Genomic DNA, 26,061 nt, shown 5'->3' on the forward strand with positions numbered 1-26,061 from the left:
TGACAATTACCACTGAAGTTGAGCTAAATTTGCCATTTCATTCTTGGTTCCAATGCCAAAAACTAGAGATTAGAGCATACAGAATGAAAGTTTCAAACTTTTGATTTTTGACCATTTTTGACAGGCGCGAAAAATGGCAAAATTGGGCCAAAATTCGTTTTCAAGGAAACAACAAGACAACACTTTTCCTGCATTTCACATACATCCTAAAGCACAGCAAATGCATCAGAACATGTCTAGCTCTTGAGGAAAGCCTAACCCTAACCCTAGCTTGGGCACTTCCAGACTACCGTACGTTGCGTAAACTTGCCCAAAAAGTTCCATGCTCAGGAAATTCCCCCAGTGCCTCCAAATGACTCAGAAACATTGCAAGTCACAGTTTTAAGCATTTTAAAATGCTCTGCAGTGAATCTTTTTTCAAATATCCAGTTTGTCTTTCTTTTGGAATCTGCTGCTGAAATGGCTTATAAAATACTCACGTTTGTGCCATTTACAGGTGCCATTTTGACAATTACCACTGAAGTTGAGCTAAATTTGCCATTTCATTCTTGGTTCCAATGCCAAAAACTAGAGATTAGAGCATACAGAATGAAAGTTTCAAACTTTTGATTTTTGACCATTTTTGACAGGCGCGCGGCTTATCAAAAACGGCAAAATTGGGCCAAAATTCGTTTTCAAGGAAACAACAAGACAAGACTTTTCCTGCATTTCACATACATCCTAAAGCACAGCAAATGCATCAGAACATGTCTAGCTCTTGAGGAAGCCTAACCCTAACCCTAGCTTGGGCACTTCCAGACTACCGTACGTTGCGTAAACTTGCCCAAAAAGTTCCATGCTCAGGAAATTCCCCCAGTGCCTCCAAATGACTCAGAAACATTGCAAGTCACAGTTTTAAGCATTTTAAAATGCTCTGCAGTGAATCTTTTTTCAAATATCCAGTTTGTCTTTCTTTTGGAATCTGCTGCTGAAATGGCTTATAAAATACTCACGTTTGTGCCATTTACAGGTGCCATTTTGACAATTACCACTGAAGTTGAGCTAAATTTGCCATTTCATTCTTGGTTCCAATGCCAAAAACTTGAGATTAGAGCATACAGAATGAAAGTTTCAAACTTTTGATTTTTGACCATTTTTGACAGGCGCGCGCGGCTTATCAAAAACGGCAAAATTGGGCCAAAATTCGTTTTCAAGGAAACAACAAGACAACACTTTTCCTGCATTTCACATACATCCTAAAGCACAGCAAATGCATCAGAACATGTCTAGCTCTTGAGGAAAGCCTAACCCTAACCCTAGCTTGGGCACTTCCAGACTACCGTATGTTGCGTAAACTTGCCCAAAAAGTTCCATGCTTAGGAAATTCCCCCAGTGCCTCCAAATGACTCAGAAACATTGCAAGTCACAGTTTTAAGCATTTTAAAATGCTCTGCAGTGAAACTTTTTTCAAATTTCCAGTTTGTCTTTCTTTTGGAATCTGCTGCTGAAATGGCTTATAAAATACTCACGTTTGTGCCATTTACAGGTGCCATTTTGACAATTACCACAGAAGTTGAGCTAAATTTGCCATTTCATTCTTGGTTCCAATGCCAAAAACTAGAGATTAGAGCATACAGAATGAAAGTTTCAAACCTTTGATTTTTGACCATTTTTGACAGGCGCGCGGCTTATCAAAAACGGCAAAATTGGGCCAAAATTCGTTTTCAAGGAAACAACAAGACAACACTTTTCCTGCATTTCACATACATCCTAAAGCACAGCAAATGCATCAGAACATGTCTAGCTCTTGAGGAAAGCCTAACCCTAACCCTAGCTTGGGCACTTCCTGACTACCGTACATTGCGTTAACTTGCCCAAAAAGTTCCATGCTCAGGAAATTCCCCCAGTGCCTCCAAATGACTCAGAAACATTGCAAGTCACAGTTTTAAGCATTTTAAAATGCTCTGCAGTGAATCTTTTTTCAAATATCCAGTTTGTCTTTCTTTTGGAATCTGCTGCTGAAATGGCTTATAAAATACTCACGTTTGTGCCATTTACAGGTGCCATTTTGACAATTACCACTGAAGTTGAGCTAAATTTGCCATTTCATTCTTGGTTCCAATGCCAAAAACTAGAGATTAGAGCATACAGAATGAAAGTTTCAAACTTTTGATTTTTGAGCATTTTTGACAGGCGCGCGGCTTATTAGAAACGGCAAAATTGGGCCAAAATTCGTTTTCAAGGAAACAACAAGACAACACTTTTCCTGCATTTCACATACATCCTAAAGCACAGCAAATGCATCAGAACATGTCTAGCTCTTGAGGAAAGCCTAACCCTAATCCTAGCTTGGGCACTTCCAGACTACCGTACGTTGCGTAAACTTGCCCAAAAAGTTCCATGCTCAGGAAATTCCCCCAGTGCCTCCAAATGACTCAGAAACATTGCAAGTCACAGTTTTAAGCATTTTAAAATGCTCTGCAGTGAATCTTTTTTCAAATATCCAGTTTGTCTTTCTTTTGGAATCTGCTGCTGAAATGGCTTATAAAATACTCACGTTTGTGCCATTTACAGGTGCCATTTTGACAATTACCACTGAAGTTGAGCTAAATTTGCCATTTCATTCTTGGTTCCAATGCCAAAAACTTGAGATTAGAGCATACAGAATGAAAGTTTCAAACTTTTGATTTTTGACCATTTTTGACAGGCGCGCGCGGCTTATCAAAAACGGCAAAATTGGGCCAAAATTCGTTTTCAAGGAAACAACAAGACAACACTTTTCCTGCATTTCACATACATCCTAAAGCACAGCAAATGCATCAGAACATGTCTAGCTCTTGAGGAAAGCCTAACCCTAACCCTAGCTTGGGCACTTCCAGACTACCGTATGTTGCGTAAACTTGCCCAAAAAGTTCCATGCTTAGGAAATTCCCCCAGTGCCTCCAAATGACTCAGAAACATTGCAAGTCACAGTTTTAAGCATTTTAAAATGCTCTGCAGTGAAACTTTTTTCAAATTTCCAGTTTGTCTTTCTTTTGGAATCTGCTGCTGAAATGGCTTATAAAATACTCACGTTTGTGCCATTTACAGGTGCCATTTTGACAATTACCACAGAAGTTGAGCTAAATTTGCCATTTCATTCTTGGTTCCAATGCCAAAAACTAGAGATTAGAGCATACAGAATGAAAGTTTCAAACCTTTGATTTTTGACCATTTTTGACAGGCGCGCGGCTTATCAAAAACGGCAAAATTGGGCCAAAATTCGTTTTCAAGGAAACAACAAGACAACACTTTTCCTGCATTTCACATACATCCTAAAGCACAGCAAATGCATCAGAACATGTCTAGCTCTTGAGGAAAGCCTAACCCTAACCCTAGCTTGGGCACTTCCTGACTACCGTACATTGCGTTAACTTGCCCAAAAAGTTCCATGCTCAGGAAATTCCCCCAGTGCCTCCAAATGACTCAGAAACATTGCAAGTCACAGTTTTAAGCATTTTAAAATGCTCTGCAGTGAATCTTTTTTCAAATATCCAGTTTGTCTTTCTTTTGGAATCTGCTGCTGAAATGGCTTATAAAATACTCACGTTTGTGCCATTTACAGGTGCCATTTTGACAATTACCACTGAAGTTGAGCTAAATTTGCCATTTCATTCTTGGTTCCAATGCCAAAAACTAGAGATTAGAGCATACAGAATGAAAGTTTCAAACTTTTGATTTTTGAGCATTTTTGACAGGCGCGCGGCTTATTAGAAACGGCAAAATTGGGCCAAAATTCGTTTTCAAGGAAACAACAAGACAACACTTTTCCTGCATTTCACATACATCCTAAAGCACAGCAAATGCATCAGAACATGTCTAGCTCTTGAGGAAAGCCTAACCCTAATCCTAGCTTGGGCACTTCCAGACTACCGTACGTTGCGTAAACTTGCCCAAAAAGTTCCATGCTCAGGAAATTCCCCCAGTGCCTCCAAATGACTCAGAAACATTGCAAGTCACAGTTTTAAGCATTTTAAAATGCTCTGCAGTGAATCTTTTTTCAAATTTCCAGTTTGTCTTTCTTTTGGAATCTGCTTCTGAAATGGCTTATAAAATACTCACGTTTGTGCCATTTACAGGTGCCATTTTGACAATTACCACTGAAGTTGAGCTAAATTTGCCCTTTCATTCTTGGTTCCAATGCCAAAAAACTAGAGATTAGAGCATACAGAATGAAAGTTTCAAACTGTTGATTTTTGACCATTTTTGACAGGCGCGCGTGGCTTATCAAAAACGGCAAAATTGGGCCAAAATTCGTTTTCAAGGAAACAACAAGACAACACTTTTCCGGCATTTCACATACATCCTAAAGCACAGCAAATGCATCCGAACATGTCTAGCTCTTGAGGAAAGCCTAACCCTAACCCTAGCTTGGGCACTTCCAGACTACCGTACGTTGCGTAAACGTGCCCAAAAAGTTCCATGCTCAGGAAATTCCCCCAGTGCCTCCAAATGACTCAGAAACATTGCAAGTCACAGTTTTAAGCATTTTAAAATGCTCTGCAGTGAATCTTTTTTCAAATTTCCAGTTTGTCTTTCTTTTGGAATCTGCTGCTGAAATGGCTTATAAAATACTCACGTTTGTGCCATTTACAGGTGCCATTTTGACAATTACCACTGAAGTTGAGCTAAATTTGCCATTTCATTCTTGGTTCCAATGCCAAAAACTAGAGATTAGAGCATACAGAATGAAAGTTTCAAACTTTTGATTTTTGACCATTTTTGACAGGCGCGCGGCTTATCAAAAACGGCAAAATTGGGCCAAAATTCGTTTTCAAGGAAACAACAAGACAACACTTTTCCTGCATTTCACATACATCCTAAAGCACAGCAAATGCATCAGAACATGTCTAGCTCTTGAGGAAGCCTAACCCTAACCCTAGCTTGGGCACTTCCAGACTACCGTACGTTGCGTAAACTTGCCCAAAAAGTTCCATGCTCAGGAAATTCCCCCAGTGCCTCCAAATGACTCAGAAACATTGTAAGTCACAGTTTTAAGCATTTTAAAATGCTCTGCAGTGAATCTTTTTTCAAATTTCCAGTTTGTCTTTCTTTTGGAATCTGCTGCTGAAATGGCTTATAAAATACTCACGTTTGTGCCATTTACAGGTGCCATTTTGACAATTACCACTGAAGTTGAGCTAAATTTGCCATTTCATTCTTGGTTCCAATGCCAAAAACTAGAGATTAGAGCATACAGAATGAAAGTTTCAAACTTTTGATTTTTGACCATTTTTGACAGGCGCGCGGCTTATCAAAAACGGCAAAATTGGGCCAAAATTCGTTTTCAAGGAAACAACAAGACAAGACTTTTCCTGCATTTCACATACATCCTAAAGCACAGCAAATGCATCAGAACATGTCTGGCTCTTGAGGAAAGCCTAACCCTAACCCTATCTTGGGCACTTCCAGACTACCGTACGTTGCGTAAACTTGCCCAAAAAGTTCCATGCTCAGGAAATTCCCCCAGTGCCTCCAAATGACTCAGAAACATTGCAAGTCACAGTTTTAAGCATTTTAAAATGCTCTGCAGTGAAACTTTTTTCAAATTTCCAGTTTGTCTTTCTTTTGGAATCTGCTGCTGAAATGGCTTATAAAATACTCACGTTTGTGCCATTTACAGGTGCCATTTTGACAATTACCACTGAAGTTGAGCTAAATTTGCCATTTCATTCTTGGTTCCAATGCCAAAAACTAGAGATTAGAGCATACAGAATGAAAGTTTCAAACTTTTGATTTTTGACCATTTTTGACAGGAGCGCGGCTTATCAAAAACGGCAAAATTGGGCCAAAATTCGTTTTCAAGGAAACAACAAGACAACACTTTTCCTGCATTTCACATACATCCTAAAGCACAGCAAATGCATCAGAACATGTCTAGCTCTTGAGGAAAGCCTAACCCTAACCCTAGCTTGGGCACTTCCAGACTACCGTATGTTGCGTAAACTTGCCCAAAAAGTTCCATGCTCAGGAAATTCCCCCAGTGCCTCCAAATGACTCAGAAACATTGCAAGTCACAGTTTTAAGCATTTTAAAATGCTCTGCAGTGAATCTTTTTTCAAATATCCAGTTTGTCTTTCTTTTGGAATCTGCTGCTGAAATGGCTTATAAAATACTCACGTTTGTGCCATTTACAGGTGCCATTTTGACAATTACCACTGAAGTTGAGCTAAATTTGCCATTTCATTCTTGGTTCCAATGCCAAAAACTAGAGATTAGAGCATACAGAATGAAAGTTTCAAACTTTTGATTTTTGACCATTTTTGACAGGCGCGAAAAATGGCAAAATTGGGCCAAAATTCGTTTTCAAGGAAACAACAAGACAACACTTTTCCTGCATTTCACATACATCCTAAAGCACAGCAAATGCATCAGAACATGTCTAGCTCTTGAGGAAAGCCTAACCCTAACCCTAGCTTGGGCACTTCCAGACTACCGTACGTTGCGTAAACTTGCCCAAAAAGTTCCATGCTCAGGAAATTCCCCCAGTGCCTCCAAATGACTCAGAAACATTGCAAGTCACAGTTTTAAGCATTTTAAAATGCTCTGCAGTGAAACTTTTTTCAAATTTCCAGTTTGTCTTTCTTTTGGAATCTGCTGCTGAAATGGCTTATAAAATACTCACTTTTTGCCATTTACAGGTGCCATTTTGACAATTACCACTGAAGTTGAGCTAAATTTGCCATTTCATTCTTGGTTCCAATGACAAAAACTAGAGATTAGAGCATACAGAATGAAAGTTTCAAACTTTTGATTTTTGACCATTTTTGACAGGCGCGCGGCTTATCAAAAACGGCAAAATTGGGCCAAAATTCGTTTTCAAGGAAACAACAAGACAAGACTTTTCCTGCATTTCACATACATCCTAAAGCACAGCAAATGCATCAGAACATGTCTAGCTCTTGAGGAAGCCTAACCCTAACCCTAGCTTGGGCACTTCCAGACTACCGTACGTTGCGTAAACTTGCCCCAAAAGTTCCATGCTCAGGAAATTCCCCCAGTGCCTCCAAATGACTCAGAAACATTGCAAGTCACAGTTTTAAGCATTTTAAAATGCTCTGCAGTGAATCTTTTTTCAAATATCCAGTTTGTCTTTCTTTTGGAATCTACTGCTGAAATGGCTTATAAAATACTCACGTTTGTGCCATTTACAGGTGCCATTTTGACAATTACCACTGAAGTTGAGCTAAATTTGCCATTTCATTCTTGGTTCCAATGCCAAAAACTTGAGATTAGAGCATACAGAATGAAAGTTTCAAACTTTTGATTTTTGACCATTTTTGACAGGCGCGCGCGGCTTATCAAAAACGGCAAAATTGGGCCAAAATTCGTTTTCAAGGAAACAACAAGACAACACTTTTCCTGCATTTCACATACATCCTAAAGCACAGCAAATGCATCAGAACATGTCTAGCTCTTGAGGAAAGCCTAACCCTAACCCTAGCTTGGGCACTTCCAGACTACCGTACATTGCGTTAGCTTGCCCAAAAAGTTCCATGCTCAGGAAATTCCCCCAGTGCCTCCAAATGACTCAGAAACATTGCAAGTCACAGTTTTAAGCATTTTAAAATGCTCTGCAGTGAATCTTTTTTCAAATATCCAGTTTGTCTTTCTTTTGGAATCTGCTGCTGAAATGGCTTATAAAATACTCACGTTTGTGCCATTTACAGGTGCCATTTTGACAATTACCACTGAAGTTGAGCTAAATTTGCCATTTCATTCTTGGTTCCAATGCCAAAAACTAGAGATTAGAGCATACAGAATGAAAGTTTCAAACTTTTGATTTTTGACCATTTTTGACAGGCGCGCGGCTTATCAAAAACGGCAAAATTGGGCCAAAATTCGTTTTCAAGGAAACAACAAGACAAGACTTTTCCTGCATTTCACATACATCCTAAAGCACAGCAAATGCATCAGAACATGTCTAGCTCTTGAGGAAGCCTAACCCTAACCCTAGCTTGGGCACTTCCAGACTACCGTACGTTGCGTAAACTTGCCCAAAAAGTTCCATGCTCAGGAAATTCCCCCAGTGCCTCCAAATGACTCAGAAACATTGCAAGTCACAGTTTTAAGCATTTTAAAATGCTCTGCAGTGAATCTTTTTTCAAATATCCAGTTTGTCTTTCTTTTGGAATCTGCTGCTGAAATGGCTTATAAAATACTCACGTTTGTGCCATTTACAGGTGCCATTTTGACAATTACCACTGAAGTTGAGCTAAATTTGCCATTTCATTCTTGGTTCCAATGCCAAAAACTAGAGATTAGAGCATACAGAATGAAAGTTTCAAACTTTTGATTTTTGACCATTTTTGACAGGCGCGAAAAATGGCAAAATTGGGCCAAAATTCGTTTTCAAGGAAACAACAAGACAACACTTTTCCTGCATTTCACATACATCCTAAAGCACAGCAAATGCATCAGAACATGTCTAGCTCTTGAGGAAAGCCTAACCCTAACCCTAGCTTGGGCACTTCCAGACTACCGTACGTTGCGTAAACTTGCCCAAAAAGTTCCATGCTCAGGAAATTCCCCCAGTGCCTCCAAATGACTCAGAAACATTGCAAGTCACAGTTTTAAGCATTTTAAAATGCTCTGCAGTGAAACTTTTTTCAAATTTCCAGTTTGTCTTTCTTTTGGAATCTGCTGCTGAAATGGCTTATAAAATACTCACTTTTTGCCATTTACAGGTGCCATTTTGACAATTACCACTGAAGTTGAGCTAAATTTGCCATTTCATTCTTGGTTCCAATGACAAAAACTAGAGATTAGAGCATACAGAATGAAAGTTTCAAACTTTTGATTTTTGACCATTTTTGACAGGCGCGCGGCTTATCAAAAACGGCAAAATTGGGCCAAAATTCGTTTTCAAGGAAACAACAAGACAAGACTTTTCCTGCATTTCACATACATCCTAAAGCACAGCAAATGCATCAGAACATGTCTAGCTCTTGAGGAAGCCTAACCCTAACCCTAGCTTGGGCACTTCCAGACTACCGTACGTTGCGTAAACTTGCCCCAAAAGTTCCATGCTCAGGAAATTCCCCCAGTGCCTCCAAATGACTCAGAAACATTGCAAGTCACAGTTTTAAGCATTTTAAAATGCTCTGCAGTGAATCTTTTTTCAAATATCCAGTTTGTCTTTCTTTTGGAATCTGCTGCTGAAATGGCTTATAAAATACTCACGTTTGTGCCATTTACAGGTGCCATTTTGACAATTACCACTGAAGTTGAGCTAAATTTGCCATTTCATTCTTGGTTCCAATGCCAAAAACTTGAGATTAGAGCATACAGAATGAAAGTTTCAAACTTTTGATTTTTGACCATTTTTGACAGGCGCGCGCGGCTTATCAAAAACGGCAAAATTGGGCCAAAATTCGTTTTCAAGGAAACAACAAGACAACACTTTTCCTGCATTTCACATACATCCTAAAGCACAGCAAATGCATCAGAACATGTCTAGCTCTTGAGGAAAGCCTAACCCTAACCCTAGCTTGGGCACTTCCAGACTACCGTATGTTGCGTAAACTTGCCCAAAAAGTTCCATGCTCAGGAAATTCCCCCAGTGCCTCCAAATGACTCAGAAACATTGCAAGTCACAGTTTTAAGCATTTTAAAATGCTCTGCAGTGAAACTTTTTTCAAATTTCCAGTTTGTCTTTCTTTTGGAATCTGCTGCTGAAATGGCTTATAAAATACTCACGTTTGTGCCATTTACAGGTGCCATTTTGACAATTACCACAGAAGTTGAGCTAAATTTGCCATTTCATTCTTGGTTCCAATGCCAAAAACTAGAGATTAGAGCATACAGAATGAAAGTTTCAAACCTTTGATTTTTGACCATTTTTGACAGGCGCGCGGCTTATCAAAAACGGCAAAATTGGGCCAAAATTCGTTTTCAAGGAAACAACAAGACAACACTTTTCCTGCATTTCACATACATCCTAAAGCACAGCAAATGCATCAGAACATGTCTAGCTCTTGAGGAAAGCCTAACCCTAACCCTAGCTTGGGCACTTCCTGACTACCGTACATTGCGTTAACTTGCCCAAAAAGTTCCATGCTCAGGAAATTCCCCCAGTGCCTCCAAATGACTCAGAAACATTGCAAGTCACAGTTTTAAGCATTTTAAAATGCTCTGCAGTGAATCTTTTTTCAAATATCCAGTTTGTCTTTCTTTTGGAATCTGCTGCTGAAATGGCTTATAAAATACTCACGTTTGTGCCATTTACAGGTGCCATTTTGACAATTACCACTGAAGTTGAGCTAAATTTGCCATTTCATTCTTGGTTCCAATGCCAAAAACTAGAGATTAGAGCATACAGAATGAAAGTTTCAAACTTTTGATTTTTGACCATTTTTGACAGGCGCGCGCGGCTTATCAAAAACGGCAAAATTGGGCCAAAATTCGTTTTCAAGGAAACAACAAGACAAGACTTTTCCTGCATTTCACATACATCCTAAAGCACAGCAAATGCATCAGAACATGTCTAGCTCTTGAGGAAAGCCTAACCCTAACCCTAGCTTGGGCACTTCCAGACTACCGTACGTTGCGTAAACTTGCCCAAAAAGTTCCATGCTCAGGAAATTCCCCCAGTGCCTCCAAATGACTCAGAAACATTGCAAGTCACAGTTTTAAGCATTTTAAAATGCTCTGCAGTGAATCTTTTTTCAAATATCCAGTTTGTCTTTCTTTTGGAATCTGCTGCTGAAATGGCTTATAAAATACTCACGTTTGTGCCATTTACAGGTGCCATTTTGACAATTACCACTGAAGTTGAGCTAAATTTGCCATTTCATTCTTGGTTCCAATGCCAAAAACTAGAGATTAGAGCATACAGAATGAAAGTTTCAAACTTTTGATTTTTGACCATTTTTGACAGGCGCGCGGCTTATCAAAAACGGCAAAATTGGGCCAAAATTCGTTTTCAAGGAAACAACAAGACAAGACTTTTCCTGCATTTCACATACATCCTAAAGCACAGCAAATGCATCAGAACATGTCTAGCTCTTCAGGAAGCCTAACCCTAACCCTAGCTTGGGCACTTCCAGACTACCGTACGTTGCGTAAACTTGCCCAAAAAGTTCCATGCTCAGGAAATTCCCCCAGTGCCTCCAAATGACTCAGAAACATTGCAAGTCACAGTTTTAAGCATTTTAAAATGCTCTGCAGTGAATCTTTTTTCAAATATCCAGTTTGTCTTTCTTTTGGAATCTGCTGCTGAAATGGCTTATAAAATACTCACGTTTGTGCCATTTACAGGTGCCATTTTGACAATTACCACTGAAGTTGAGCTAAATTTGCCATTTCATTCTTGGTTCCAATGCCAAAAACTAGAGATTAGAGCATACAGAATGAAAGTTTCAAACCTTTGATTTTTGACCATTTTTGACAGGCGCGCGGCTTATCAAAAACGGCAAAATTGGGCCAAAATTCGTTTTCAAGGAAACAACAAGACAACACTTTTCCTGCATTTCACATACATCCTAAAGCACAGCAAATGCATCAGAACATGTCTAGCTCTTGAGGAAAGCCTAACCCTAACCCTAGCTCGGGCACTTCCAGACTACCGTACGTTGCGTAAACTTGCCCAAAAAGTTCCATGCTCAGGAAATTCCCCCAGTGCCTCCAAATGACTCAGAAACATTGCAAGTAACAGTTTTAAGCATTTTAAAATGCTCTGCAGTGAATCTTTTTTCAAATTTCCAGTTTGTCTTTCTTTTGGAATCTGCTGCTGAAATGGCTTATAAAATACTCTCGTTTGTGCCATTTACAGGTGCGATTTTGACAATTACCACTGAAGTTGAGCTAAATTTGCCATTTCATTCTTGGTTCCAATGCCAAAAACTAGAGATTAGAGCATACAGAATGAAAGTTTCAAACTTTTGATTTATGACCATTTTTGACAGCAGCGCGGCTTATCAAAAACGGCAAAATTGGGCCAAAATTCGTTTTCAAGGAAACAACAAGACAACACTTTTCCTGCATTTCACATACATCCTAAAGCACAGCAAATGCATCAGAACATGTCTAGCTCTTGAGGAAAGCCTAACCCTAACCCTAGCTTGGGCACTTCCAGACTACCGTACGTTGCGTAAACTTGCCCAAAAAGTTCCATGCTCAGGAAATTCCCCCAGTGCCTCCAAATGACTCAGAAACATTGCAAGTCACAGTTTTAAGCATTTTAAAATGCTCTGCAGTGAATCTTTTTTCAAATATCCAGTTTGTCTTTCTTTTGGAATCTGCTGCTGAAATGGCTTATAAAATACTCACGTTTGTGCCATTTACAGGTGCCATTTTGACAATTACCACTGAAGTTGAGCTAAATTTGCCATTTCATTCTTGGTTCCAATGCCAAAAACTAGAGATTAGAGCATACAGAATGAAAGTTTCAAACTTTTGATTTTTGACCATTTTTGACAGGCGCGAAAAATGGCAAAATTGGGCCAAAATTCGTTTTCAAGGAAACAACAAGACAACACTTTTCCTGCATTTCACACACATCCTAAAGCACAGCAAATGCATCAGAACATGTCTAGCTCTTGAGGAAGCCTAACCCTAACCCTAGCTTGGGCACTTCCAGACTACCGTACGTTGCGTAAACTTGCCCAAAAAGTTCCATGCTCAGGAAATTCCCCCAGTGCCTCCAAATGACTCAGAAACATTGCAAGTCACAGTTTTAAGCATTTTAAAATGCTCTGCAGTGAATCTTTTTTCAAATATCCAGTTTGTCTTTCTTTTGGAATCTGCTGCTGAAATGGCTTATAAAATACTCACGTTTGTGCCATTTACAGGTGCCATTTTGACAATTACCACTGAAGTTGAGCTAAATTTGCCATTTCATTCTTGGTTCCAATGCCAAAAACTAGAGATTAGAGCATACAGAATGAAAGTTTCAAACTTTTGATTTTTGACCATTTTTGACAGGCGCGCGGCTTATCAAAAACGGCAAAATTGGGCCAAAATTCGTTTTCAAGGAAACAACAAGACAAGACTTTTCCTGCATTTCACATACATCCTAAAGCACAGCAAATGCATCAGAACATGTCTAGCTCTTGAGGAAGCCTAACCCTAACCCTAGCTTGGGCACTTCCAGACTACCGTACGTTGCGTAAACTTGCCCAAAAAGTTCCATGCTCAGGAAATTCCCCCAGTGCCTCCAAATGACTCAGAAACATTGCAAGTCACAGTTTTAAGCATTTTAAAATGCTCTGCAGTGAATCTTTTTTCAAATTTCCAGTTTGTCTTTCTTTTGGAATCTGCTGCTGAAATGGCTTATAAAATACTCACGTTTGTGCCATTTACAGGTGCCATTTTGACAATTACCACTGAAGTTGAGCTAAATTTGCCATTTCATTCTTGGTTCCAATGCCAAAAACTAGAGATTAGAGCATACAGAATGAAAGTTTCAAACTTTTGATTTTTGACCATTTTTGACAGGCGCGCGCGGCTTATCAAAAACGGCAAAATTGGGGCAAAATTCGTTTTCAAGGAAACAACAAGACAACACTTTTCCTGCATTTCACATACATCCTAAAGCACAGCAAATGCATCAGAACATGTCTAGCTCTTGAGGAAAGCCTAACCCTAACCCTAGCTTGGGCACTTCCAGACTACCGTACGTTGAGTAAACTTGCCCAAAAAGTTCCATGCTCAGGAAATTCCCCCAGTGCCTCCAAATGACTCAGAAACATTGCAAGTCACAGTTTTAAGCATTTTAAAATGCTCTGCAGTGAATCTTTTTTCAAATATCCAGTTTGTCTTTCTTTTGGAATCTGCTGCTGAAATGGCTTATAAAATACTCACGTTTGTGCCATTTACAGGTGCCATTTTGACAATTACCACTGAAGTTGAGCTAAATTTGCCATTTCATTCTTGGTTCCAATGCCAAAAACTAGAGATTAGAGCATACAGAATGAAAGTTTCAAACTTTTGATTTTTTACCATTTTTGACAGGCGCGCGGCTTATCAAAAACGGCAAAATTGGGCCAAAATTCGTTAACAAGGAAACAACAAGACAACACTTTTCCTGCATTTCACATACATCCTAAAGCACAGCAAATGCATCAGAACATGTTTAGCTCTTGAGGAAAGCCTAACCCTAACCCTAGCTCGGGCACTTCCAGACTACCGTACGTTGCGTAAACTTGCCCAAAAAGTTCCATGCTCAGGAAATTCCCCCAGTGCCTCCAAATGACTCAGAAACATTGCAAGTAACAGTTTTAAGCATTTTAAAATGCTCTGCAGTGAATCTTTTTTCAAATTTCCAGTTTGTCTTTCTTTTGGAATCTGCTGCTGAAATGGCTTATAAAATACTCTCGTTTGTGCCATTTACAGGTGCGATTTTGACAATTACCACTGAAGTTGAGCTAAATTTGCCATTTCATTCTTGGTTCCAATGCCAAAAACTAGAGATTAGAGCATACAGAATGAAAGTTTCAAACCTTTGATTTTTGACCATTTTTGACAGGCGCGTGGCTTATCAAAAATGGCAAAATTGGGCCAAAATTCGTTTTCAAAGAAACAACAAGACAACACTTTTCCTGGATTTCACATACATCCTAAAGCACAGCAAATGCATCAGAACATGTCTAGCTCTTGAGGAGGCTTAACCCTAACCCTAGCTTGGGCACTTCCAGACTACCGTACGTTGCGTAAACTTGCCCAAAAAGTTCCATGCTCAGGAAATTCCCAAAGTGCCTCCAAATGACTCAGAAACATTGCAAGTCACAGTTTTAAGCATTTTAAAATGCTCTGCAGTGAATCTTTTTTCAAATTTCCAGTTTGTCTTTCTTTTGGAATCTTCTGCTGAAATAGCTTATAAAATACTCACGTTTTGTGCCATTTACAGGTGCGATTTTGACAATTACCACAGAAGTTGAGCTAAATTTGCCATTTCATTCTTGGTTCCAATGCCAAAAACTAGAGATTAGAGCATACAGAATGAAAGTTTCAAACTTTTGATTTTTGACCATTTTTGACAGGCGCGAAAAATGGCAAAATTGGGCCAAAATTCGTTTTCAAGGAAACAACAAGACAACACTTTTCCTGCATTTCACATACATCCTAAAGCACAGCAAATGCATCAGAACATGTCTAGCTCTTGAGGAAAGCCTAACCCTAACCCTAGCTTGGGCACTTCCAGACTACCGTACGTTGCGTAAACTTGCCCAAAAAGTTCCATGCTCAGGAAATTCCCCCAGTGCCTCCAAATGACTCAGAAACATTGCAAGTCACAGTTTTAAGCATTTTAAAATGCTCTGCAGTGAATCTTTTTTCAAATTTCCAGTTTGTCTTTCTTTTGGAATCTGCTGCTGAAATGGCTTATAAAATACTCACGTTTGTGCAATTTACAGGTGCCTTATTGACAATTACCACTGAAGTTGAGCTAAATTTGCCATTTCATTCTTGGTTCCAATGCCAAAAACTAGAGATTAGAGCATACAGAATGAAAGTTTCAAACTTTTGATTTTTGACCATTTTTGACAGGCGCGCGGCTTATCAGAAACGGTAAAATTGGGCCAAAATTCGTTTTCAAGGAAACAACAAGACAACACTTTTCCTGCATTTCACATACATCCTAAAGCACAGCAAATGCATCAGAACATGTCTAGCTCTTGAGGAAAGCCTAACCCTAACCCTAGCTTGGGCACTTCCAGACTACCGTACGTTGAGTAAACTTGCCCAAAAAGTTCCATGCTCAGGAAATTCCCCCAGTGCCTCCAAATGACTCAGAAACATTGCAAGTCACAGTTTTAAGCATTTTAAAATGCTCTGCAGTGAATCTTTTTTCAAATTTCCAGTTTGTCTTTCTTTTGGAATCTTCTGCTGAAATAGCTTATAAAATACTCACGTTTTGTGCCATTTACAGGTGCCATTTTGACAATTACCACAGAAGTTGAGCTAAATTTGCCATTTCATTCTTGGTTCCAATGCCAAAAACTAGAGATTAGAGCATACAGAATGAAAGTTTCAAACTTTTGATTTTTGACCATTTTTGACAGGCGCGCGGCTTATCAAAAACGGCAAAATTGGGCCAAAATTCGTTTTCAAAGAAACATCAAGAAAACACTTTTCCTGCATTCACACACATCCTAAAGCACAGCAAATGCATCAGAACATGTCTAGCTCTTGAGGAAGCCTAACCCTAACCCTAGCTTGGGCACTTCCAGACTACCGTACGTTGCGTAAACTTGCCCAAAAAGTTCCATGCTCAGGAAATTCCCCCAGTGCCTCCAAATGACTCAGAAACATTGCAAGTCACAGTTTTAAGCATTTTAAAATGCTCTGCAGTGAATCTTTTTTCAAATATCCAGTTTGTCTTTCTTTTGGAATCTGCTGCTGAAATGGCTTATAAAATACTCACGTTTGTGCCATTTACAGGTGCCATTTTGACAATTACCACTGAAGTTGAGCTAAATTTGCCATTTCATTCTTGGTTCCAATGCCAAAAACTAGAGATTAGAGCATACAGAATGAAAGTTTCAAACTTTTGATTTTTGACCATTTTTGACAGGCGCGCGGCTTATCAAAAACGGCAAAATTGGGCCAAAATTCGTTTTCAAGGAAACAACAAGACAAGACTTTTCCTGCATTTCACATACATCCTAAAGCACAGCAAATGCATCAGAACATGTCTAGCTCTTGAGGAAGCCTAACCCTAACCCTAGCTTGGGCACTTCCAGACTACCGTACGTTGCGTAAACTTGCCCAAAAAGTTCCATGCTCAGGAAATTCCCCCAGTGCCTCCAAATGACTCAGAAACATTGCAAGTCACAGTTTTAAGCATTTTAAAATGCTCTGCAGTGAATCTTTTTTCAAATATCCAGTTTGTCTTTCTTTTGGAATCTGCTGCTGAAATGGCTTATAAAATACTCACGTTTGTGCCATTTACAGGTGCCATTTTGACAATTACCACTGAAGTTGAGCTAAATTTGCCATTTCATTCTTGGTTCCAATGCCAAAAACTAGAGATTAGAGCATACAGAATGAAAGTTTCAAACTTTTGATTTTTGACCATTTTTGACAGGCGCGCGCGGCTTATCAAAAACGGCAAAATTGGGGCAAAATTCGTTTTCAAGGAAACAACAAGACAACACTTTTCCTGCATTTCACATACATCCTAAAGCACAGCAAATGCATCAGAACATGTCTAGCTCTTGAGGAAAGCCTAACCCTAACCCTAGCTTGGGCACTTCCAGACTACCGTACGTTGAGTAAACTTGCCCAAAAAGTTCCATGCTCAGGAAATTCCCCCAGTGCCTCCAAATGACTCAGAAACATTGCAAGTCACAGTTTTAAGCATTTTAAAATGCTCTGCAGTGAATCTTTTTTCAAATATCCAGTTTGTCTTTCTTTTGGAATCTGCTGCTGAAATGGCTTATAAAATACTCACGTTTGTGCCATTTACAGGTGCCATTTTGACAATTACCACTGAAGTTGAGCTAAATTTGCCATTTCATTCTTGGTTCCAATGCCAAAAACTAGAGATTAGAGCATACAGAATGAAAGTTTCAAACTTTTGATTTTTTACCATTTTTGACAGGCGCGCGGCTTATCAAAAACGGCAAAATTGGGCCAAAATTCGTTTTCAAGGAAACAACAAGACAACACTTTTCCTGCATTTCACATACATCCTAAAGCACAGCAAATGCATCAGAACATGTCTAGCTCTTGAGGAGGCCTAACCCTAACCCTAGCTTGGGCACTTCCAGACTACCGTACGTTGCGTAAACTTGCCCAAAAAGTTCCATGCTCAGGAAATTCCCAAAGTGCCTCCAAATGACTCAGAAACATTGCAAGTAACAGTTTTAAGCATTTTAAAATGCTCTGCAGTGAATCTTTTTTCAAATTTCCAGTTTGTCTTTCTTTTGGAATCTTCTGCTGAAATAGCTTATAAAATACTCACGTTTTGTGCCATTTACAGGTGCGATTTTGACAATTACCACAGAAGTTGAGCTAAATTTGCCATTTCATTCTTGGTTCCAATGCCAAAAACTAGAGATTAGAGCATACAGAATGAAAGTTTCAAACTTTTGATTTTTGACCATTTTTGACAGGCGCGAAAAATGGCAAAATTGGGCCAAAATTCGTTTTCAAGGAAACAACAAGACAACACTTTTCCTGCATTTCACATACATCCTAAAGCACAGCAAATGCATCAGAACATGTCTAGCTCTTGAGGAAAGCCTAACCCTAACCCTAGCTTGGGCACTTCCAGACTACCGTACGTTGCGTAAACTTGCCCAAAAAGTTCCATGCTCAGGAAATTCCCCCAGTGCCTCCAAATGACTCAGAAACATTGCAAGTCACAGTTTTAAGCATTTTAAAATGCTCTGCAGTGAATCTTTTTTCAAATTTCCAGTTTGTCTTTCTTTTGGAATCTGCTGCTGAAATGGCTTATAAAATACTCACGTTTGTGCAATTTACAGGTGCCTTATTGACAATTACCACTGAAGTTGAGCTAAATTTGCCATTTCATTCTTGGTTCCAATGCCAAAAACTAGAGATTAGAGCATACAGAATGAAAGTTTCAAACTTTTGATTTTTGACCATTTTTGACAGGCGCGCGGCTTATCAGAAACGGTAAAATTGGGCCAAAATTCGTTTTCAAGGAAACAACAAGACAACACTTTTCCTGCATTTCACATACATCCTAAAGCACAGCAAATGCATCAGAACATGTCTAGCTCTTGAGGAAAGCCTAACCCTAACGCTAGCTTGGGCACTTCCAGACTACCGTACGTTGCGTAAACTTGCCCAAAAAGTTCCATGCTCAGGAAATTCCCCCAGTGCCTCCAAATGACTCAGAAACATTGCAAGTCACAGTTTTAAGCATTTTAAAATGCTCTGCAGTGAAACTTTTTTCAAATTTCCAGTTTGTCTTTCTTTTGGAATCTGCTGCTGAAATGGCTTATAAAATACTCACTTTTTGCCATTTACAGGTGCCATTTTGACAATTAACACAGAAGTTGAGCTAAATTTGCCATTTCATTCTTGGTTCCAATGCCAAAAACTAGAGATTAGAGCATACAGAATGAAAGTTTCAAACCTTTGATTTTTGACCATTTTTGACAGGCGCGCGGCTTATCAAAAACGGCAAAATTGGGCCAAAATTCGTTTTCAAGGAAACAACAAGACAACACTTTTCCTGCATTTCACATACATCCTAAAGCACAGCAAATGCATCAGAACATGTCTAGCTCTTGAGGAAAGCCTAACCCTAACCCTAGCTTGGGCACTTCCAGACTACCGTACGTTGAGTAAACTTGCCCAAAAAGTTCCATGCTCAGGAAATTCCCCCAGTGCCTCCAAATGACTCAGAAACATTGCAAGTCACAGTTTTAAGCATTTTAAAATGCTCTGCAGTGAATCTTTTTTCAAATTTCCAGTTTGTCTTTCTTTTGGAATCTTCTGCTGAAATGGCTTATAAAATACTCACGTTTTGTGCCATTTACAGGTGCCATTTTGACAATTACCACAGAAGTTGAGCTAAATTTGCCATTTCATTCTTGGTTCCAATGCCAAAAACTAGAGATTAGAGCATACAGAATGAAAGTTTCAAACTTTTGATTTTTGACCATTTTTGACAGGCGCGCGGCTTATCAAAAACGGCAAAATTGGGCCAAAATTCGTTTTCAAGGAAACAACAAGACAACACTTTTCCTGCATTTCACATACATCCTAAAGCACAGCAAATGCATCAGAACATGTCTAGCTCTTGAGGAAAGCCTAACCCTAACCCTAGCTTGGGCACTTCCAGACTACCGTACGTTGCGTAAACTTGCCCAAAAAGTTCCATGCTCAGGAAATTCCCCCAGTGCCTCCAAATGACTCAGAAACATTGCAAGTCACAGTTTTAAGCATTTTAAAATGCTCTGCAGTGAATCTTTTTTCAAATTTCCAGTTTGTCTTTCTTTTAGAATCTGCTGCTGAAATGGCTTATAAAATACTCACGTTTGTGCCATTTACAGGTGCCATTTTGACAATTACCACAGAAGTTGAGCTAAATTTGCCATTTCATTCTTGGTTCCAATGCCAAAAACTAGAGATTAGAGCATACAGAATGAAAGTTTCAAACCTTTGATTTTTGACCATTTTTGACAGGCGCGTCGCTTATCAAAAATGGCAAAATTGGGCCAAAATTCGTTTTCAAAGAAACAACAAGACAACACTTTTCCTGCATTTCACACACATCCTAAAGCACAGCAAATGCATCAGAACATGTCTAGCTCTTGAGGAAGCCTAACCCTAACCCTAGCTTGGGCACTTCCAGACTACCGTACGTTGCGTAAACTTGCCCAAAAAGTTCCATGCTCAGGAAATTCCCCCAGTGCCTCCAAATGACTCAGAAACATTGCAAGTCACAGTTTTAAGCATTTTAAAATGCTCTGCAGTGAATCTTTTTTCAAATTTCCAGTTTGTCTTTCTTTTGGAATGTGCTGCTGAAATGGCTTATAAAATACTCACGTTTGTGCCATTTACAGGTGCCATTTTGACAATTACCACTGAAGTTGAGCTAAATTTGCCATTTCATTCTTGGTTCCAATGCCAAAAACTAGAGATTAGAGCATACAGAATGAAAGTTTCAAACCTTTGATTTTTGACCATTTTTGACAGGCGCGTGCGTGGCTTATCAAAAATGGCAAAATTGGGCCAAAATTCGTTTTCAAAGAAACAACAAGACAACACTTTTCCTGGATTTCACATACATCCTAAAGCACAGCAAATGCATCAGAACATGTCTAGCTCTTGAGGAGGCCTAACCCTAACCCTAGCTTGGGCACTTCCAGACTACCGTACGTTGCGTAAACTTGCCCAAAAAGTTCCATGCTCAGGAAATTCCCCCAGTGCCTCCAAATGACTCAGAAACATTGCAAGTCACAGTTTTAAGCATTTTAAAATGCTCTGCAGTGAATCTTTTTTCAAATTTCCAGTTTGTCTTTCTTTTGGAATCTTCTGCTGAAATAGCTTATAAAATACTCACGTTTTGTGCCATTTACAGGTGCGATTTTGACAATTACCACAGAAGTTGAGCTAAATTTGCCATTTCATTCTTGGTTCCAATGCCAAAAACTAGAGATTAGAGCATACAGAATGAAAGTTTCAAACTTTTGATTTTTGACCATTTTTGACAGGCGCGAAAAATGGCAAAATTGGGCCAAAATTCGTTTTCAAGGAAACAACAAGACAACACTTTTCCTGCATTTCACATACATCCTAAAGCACAGCAAATGCATCAGAACATGTCTAGCTCTTGAGGAAAGCCTAACCCTAACGCTAGCTTGGGCACTTCCAGACTACCGTACGTTGCGTAAACTTGCCCAAAAAGTTCCATGCTCAGGAAATTCCCCCAGTGCCTCCAAATGACTCAGAAACATTGCAAGTCACAGTTTTAAGCATTTTAAAATGCTCTGCAGTGAAACTTTTTTCAAATTTCCAGTTTGTCTTTCTTTTGGAATCTGCTGCTGAAATGGCTTATAAAATACTCACTTTTTGCCATTTACAGGTGCCATTTTGACAATTAACACAGAAGTTGAGCTAAATTTGCCATTTCATTCTTGGTTCCAATGCCAAAAACTAGAGATTAGAGCATACAGAATGAAAGTTTCAAACTTTTGATTTTTGACCATTTTTGACAGGCGCGCGGCTTATCAAAAACGGCAAAATTGGGCCAAAATTCGTTTTCAAGGAAACAACAAGACAACACTTTTCCTGCATTTCACATACATCCTAAAGCACAGCAAATGCATCAGAACATGTCTAGCTCTTGAGGAAAGCCTAACCCTAACCCTAGCTTGGGCACTTCCAGACTACCGTACGTTGCGTAAACTTGCCCAAAAAGTTCCATGCTAGGGAAATTCCCCCAGTGCCTCCAAATGACTCAGAAACATTGCAAGTCACAGTTTTAAGCATTTTAAAATGCTCTGCAGTGAATCTTTTTTCAAATTTCCAGTTTGTCTTTCTTTTAGAATCTGCTGCTGAAATGGCTTATAAAATACTCACGTTTGTGCCATTTACAGGTGCCATTTTGACAATTACCACTGAAGTTGAGCTAAATTTGCCATTTCATTCTTGGTTCCAATGCCAAAAACTAGAGATTAGAGCATACAGAATGAAAGTTTCAAACTTTTGATTTTTGACCATTTTTGACAGGCGCGCGGCTTATCAGAAACGGTAAAATTGGGCCAAAATTCGTTTTCAAGGAAACAACAAGACAACACTTTTCCTGCATTTCACATACATCCTAAAGCACAGCAAATGCATCAGAACATGTTTAGCTCTTGAGGAAAGCCTAACCCTAACCCTAGCTCGGGCACTTCCAGACTACCGTACGTTGCGTAAACTTGCCCAAAAAGTTCCATGCTCAGGAAATTCCCCCAGTGCCTCCAAATGACTCAGAAACATTGCAAGTAACAGTTTTAAGCATTTTAAAATGCTCTGCAGTGAATCTTTTTTCAAATTTCCAGTTTGTCTTTCTTTTGGAATCTGCTGCTGAAATGGCTTATAAAATACTCTCGTTTGTGCCATTTACAGGTGCGATTTTGACAATTACCACTGAAGTTGAGCTAAATTTGCCATTTCATTCTTGGTTCCAATGCCAAAAACTAGAGATTAGAGCATACAGAATGAAAGTTTCAAACTTTTGATTTTTGACCATTTTTGACAGCAGCGCGGCTTATCAAAAACGGCAAAATTGGGCCAAAATTCGTTTTCAAGGAAACAACAAGACAACACTTTTCCTGCATTTCACATACATCCTAAAGCACAGCAAATGCATCAGAACATGTCTAGCTCTTGAGGAAAGCCTAACCCTAACCCTAGCTTGGGCACTTCCAGACTACCGTACGTTGCGTAAACTTGCCCAAAAAGTTCCATGCTCAGGAAATTCCCCCAGTGCCTCCAAATGACTCAGAAACATTGCAAGTCACAGTTTTAAGCATTTTAAAATGCTCTGCAGTGAATCTTTTTTCAAATATCCAGTTTGTCTTTCTTTTGGAATCTGCTGCTGAAATGGCTTATAAAATACTCACGTTTGTGCCATTTACAGGTGCCATTTTGACAATTACCACTGAAGTTGAGCTAAATTTGCCATTTCATTCTTGGTTCCAATGCCAAAAACTAGAGATTAGAGCATACAGAATGAAAGTTTCAAACTTTTGATTTTTGACCATTTTTGACAGGCGCGAAAAATGGCAAAATTGGGCCAAAATTCGTTTTCAAGGAAACAACAAGACAACACTTTTCCTGCATTTCACATACATCCTAAAGCACAGCAAATGCATCAGAACATGTCTAGCTCTTGAGGAAAGCCTAACCCTAACCCTAGCTTGGGCACTTCCAGACTACCGTACGTTGCGTAAACTTGCCCAAAAAGTTCCATGCTCAGGAAATTCCCCCAGTGCCTCCAAATGACTCAGAAACATTGCAAGTCACAGTTTTAAGCATTTTAAAATGCTCTGCAGTGAATCTTTTTTCAAATATCCAGTTTGTCTTTCTTTTGGAATCTGCTGCTGAAATGGCTTATAAAATACTCACGTTTGTGCCATTTACAGGTGCCATTTTGACAATTACCACTGAAGTTGAGCTAAATTTGCCATTTCATTCTTGGTTCCAATGCCAAAAACTAGAGATTAGAGCATACAGAATGAAAGTTTCAAACTTTTGATTTTTGACCATTTTTGACAGGCGCGCGAGCGGCTTATCAAAAACGGCAAAATTGGGCAAAAATTCGTTTCCAAGGAAACAACAAGACAACACTTTTCCTGCATTTCACATACATCCTAAAGCACAGCAAATGCATCAGAACATGTCTAGCTCTTGAGGAAGCCTAACCCTAACCCTAGCTTGGGCACTTCCAGACTACCGTACGTTGCGTAAACTTGCCCAAAAAGTTCCATGCTCAGGAAATTCCCCCAGTGCCTCCAAATGACTCAGAAACATTGCAAGTCACAGTTTTAAGCATTTTAAAATGCTCTGCAGTGAATCTTTTTTCAAATTTCCAGTTTGTCTTTCTTTTGGAATCTGCTGCTGAAATGGCTTATAAAATACTCACGTTTGTGCCATTTACAGGTGCCATTTTGACAATTACCACTGAAGTTGAGCTAAATTTGCCATTTCATTCTTGGTTCCAATGCCAAAAACTAGAGATTAGAGCATACAGAATGAAAGTTTCAAACTTTTGATTTTTGACCATTTTTGACAGGCGCGAAAAATGGCAAAATTGGGCCAAAATTCGTTTTCAAGGAAACAACAAGACAACACTTTTCCTGCATTTCACATACATCCTAAAGCACAGCAAATGCATCAGAACATGTCTAGCTCTTGAGGAAAGCCTAACCCTAACGCTAGCTTGGGCACTTCCAGACTACCGTACGTTGCGTAAACTTGCCCAAAAAGTTCCATGCTCAGGAAATTCCCCCAGTGCCTCCAAATGACTCAGAAACATTGCAAGTCACAGTTTTAAGCATTTTAAAATGCTCTGCAGTGAAACTTTTTTCAAATTTCCAGTTTGTCTTTCTTTTGGAATCTGCTGCTGAAATGGCTTATAAAATACTCACTTTTTGCCATTTACAGGTGCCATTTTGACAATTAACACAGAAGTTGAGCTAAATTTGCCATTTCATTCTTGGTTCCAATGCCAAAAACTAGAGATTAGAGCATACAGAATGAAAGTTTCAAACCTTTGATTTTTGACCATTTTTGACAGGCGCGCGGCTTATCAAAAACGGCAAAATTGGGCCAAAATTCGTTTTCAAGGAAACAACAAGACAACACTTTTCCTGCATTTCACATACATCCTAAAGCACAGCAAATGCATCAGAACATGTCTAGCTCTTGAGGAAAGCCTAACCCTAACCCTAGCTTGGGCACTTCCAGACTACCGTACGTTGAGTAAACTTGCCCAAAAAGTTCCATGCTCAGGAAATTCCCCCAGTGCCTCCAAATGACTCAGAAACATTGCAAGTCACAGTTTTAAGCATTTTAAAATGCTCTGCAGTGAATCTTTTTTCAAATTTCCAGTTTGTCTTTCTTTTGGAATCTTCTGCTGAAATAGCTTATAAAATACTCACGTTTTGTGCCATTTACAGGTGCCATTTTGACAATTACCACAGAAGTTGAGCTAAATTTGCCATTTCATTCTTGGTTCCAATGCCAAAAACTAGAGATTAGAGCATACAGAATGAAAGTTTCAAACTTTTGATTTTTGACCATTTTTGACAGGCGCGCGGCTTATCAAAAACGGCAAAATTGGGCCAAAATTCGTTTTCAAGGAAACAACAAGACAACACTTTTCCTGCATTTCACATACATCCTAAAGCACAGCAAATGCATCAGAACATGTCTAGCTCTTGAGGAAAGCCTAACCCTAACGCTAGCTTGGGCACTTCCAGACTACCGTACGTTGCGTAAACTTGCCCAAAAAGTTCCATGCTCAGGAAATTCCCCCAGTGCCTCCAAATGACTCAGAAACATTGCAAGTCACAGTTTTAAGCATTTTAAAATGCTCTGCAGTGAATCTTTTTTCAAATTTCCAGTTTGTCTTTCTTTTGGAATCTTCTGCTGAAATAGCTTATAAAATACTCACGTTTTGTGCCATTTACAGGTGCGATTTTGACAATTACCACAGAAGTTGAGCTAAATTTGCCATTTCATTCTTGGTTCCAATGCCAAAAACTAGAGATTAGAGCATACAGAATGAAAGTTTCAAACTTTTGATTTTTGACCATTTTTGACAGGCGCGAAAAATGGCAAAATTGGGCCAAAATTCGTTTTCAAGGAAACAACAAGACAACACTTTTCCTGCATTTCACATACATCCTAAAGCACAGCAAATGCATCAGAACATGTCTAGCTCTTGAGGAAAGCCTAACCCTAACCCTAGCTTGGGCACTTCCAGACTACCGTACGTTGCGTAAACTTGCCCAAAAAGTTCCATGCTCAGGAAATTCCCCCAGTGCCTCCAAATGACTCAGAAACATTGCAAGTCACAGTTTTAAGCATTTTAAAATGCTCTGCAGTGAAACTTTTTTCAAATTTCCAGTT

This window comes from Lepisosteus platostomus, chromosome 2 (genome assembly GCF_059453375.1).
Source record: "Lepisosteus platostomus isolate fLepPlt1 chromosome 2, fLepPlt1.hap1, whole genome shotgun sequence".
Classification (NCBI taxonomy): Eukaryota; Metazoa; Chordata; class Actinopteri; order Semionotiformes; family Lepisosteidae; genus Lepisosteus; species Lepisosteus platostomus.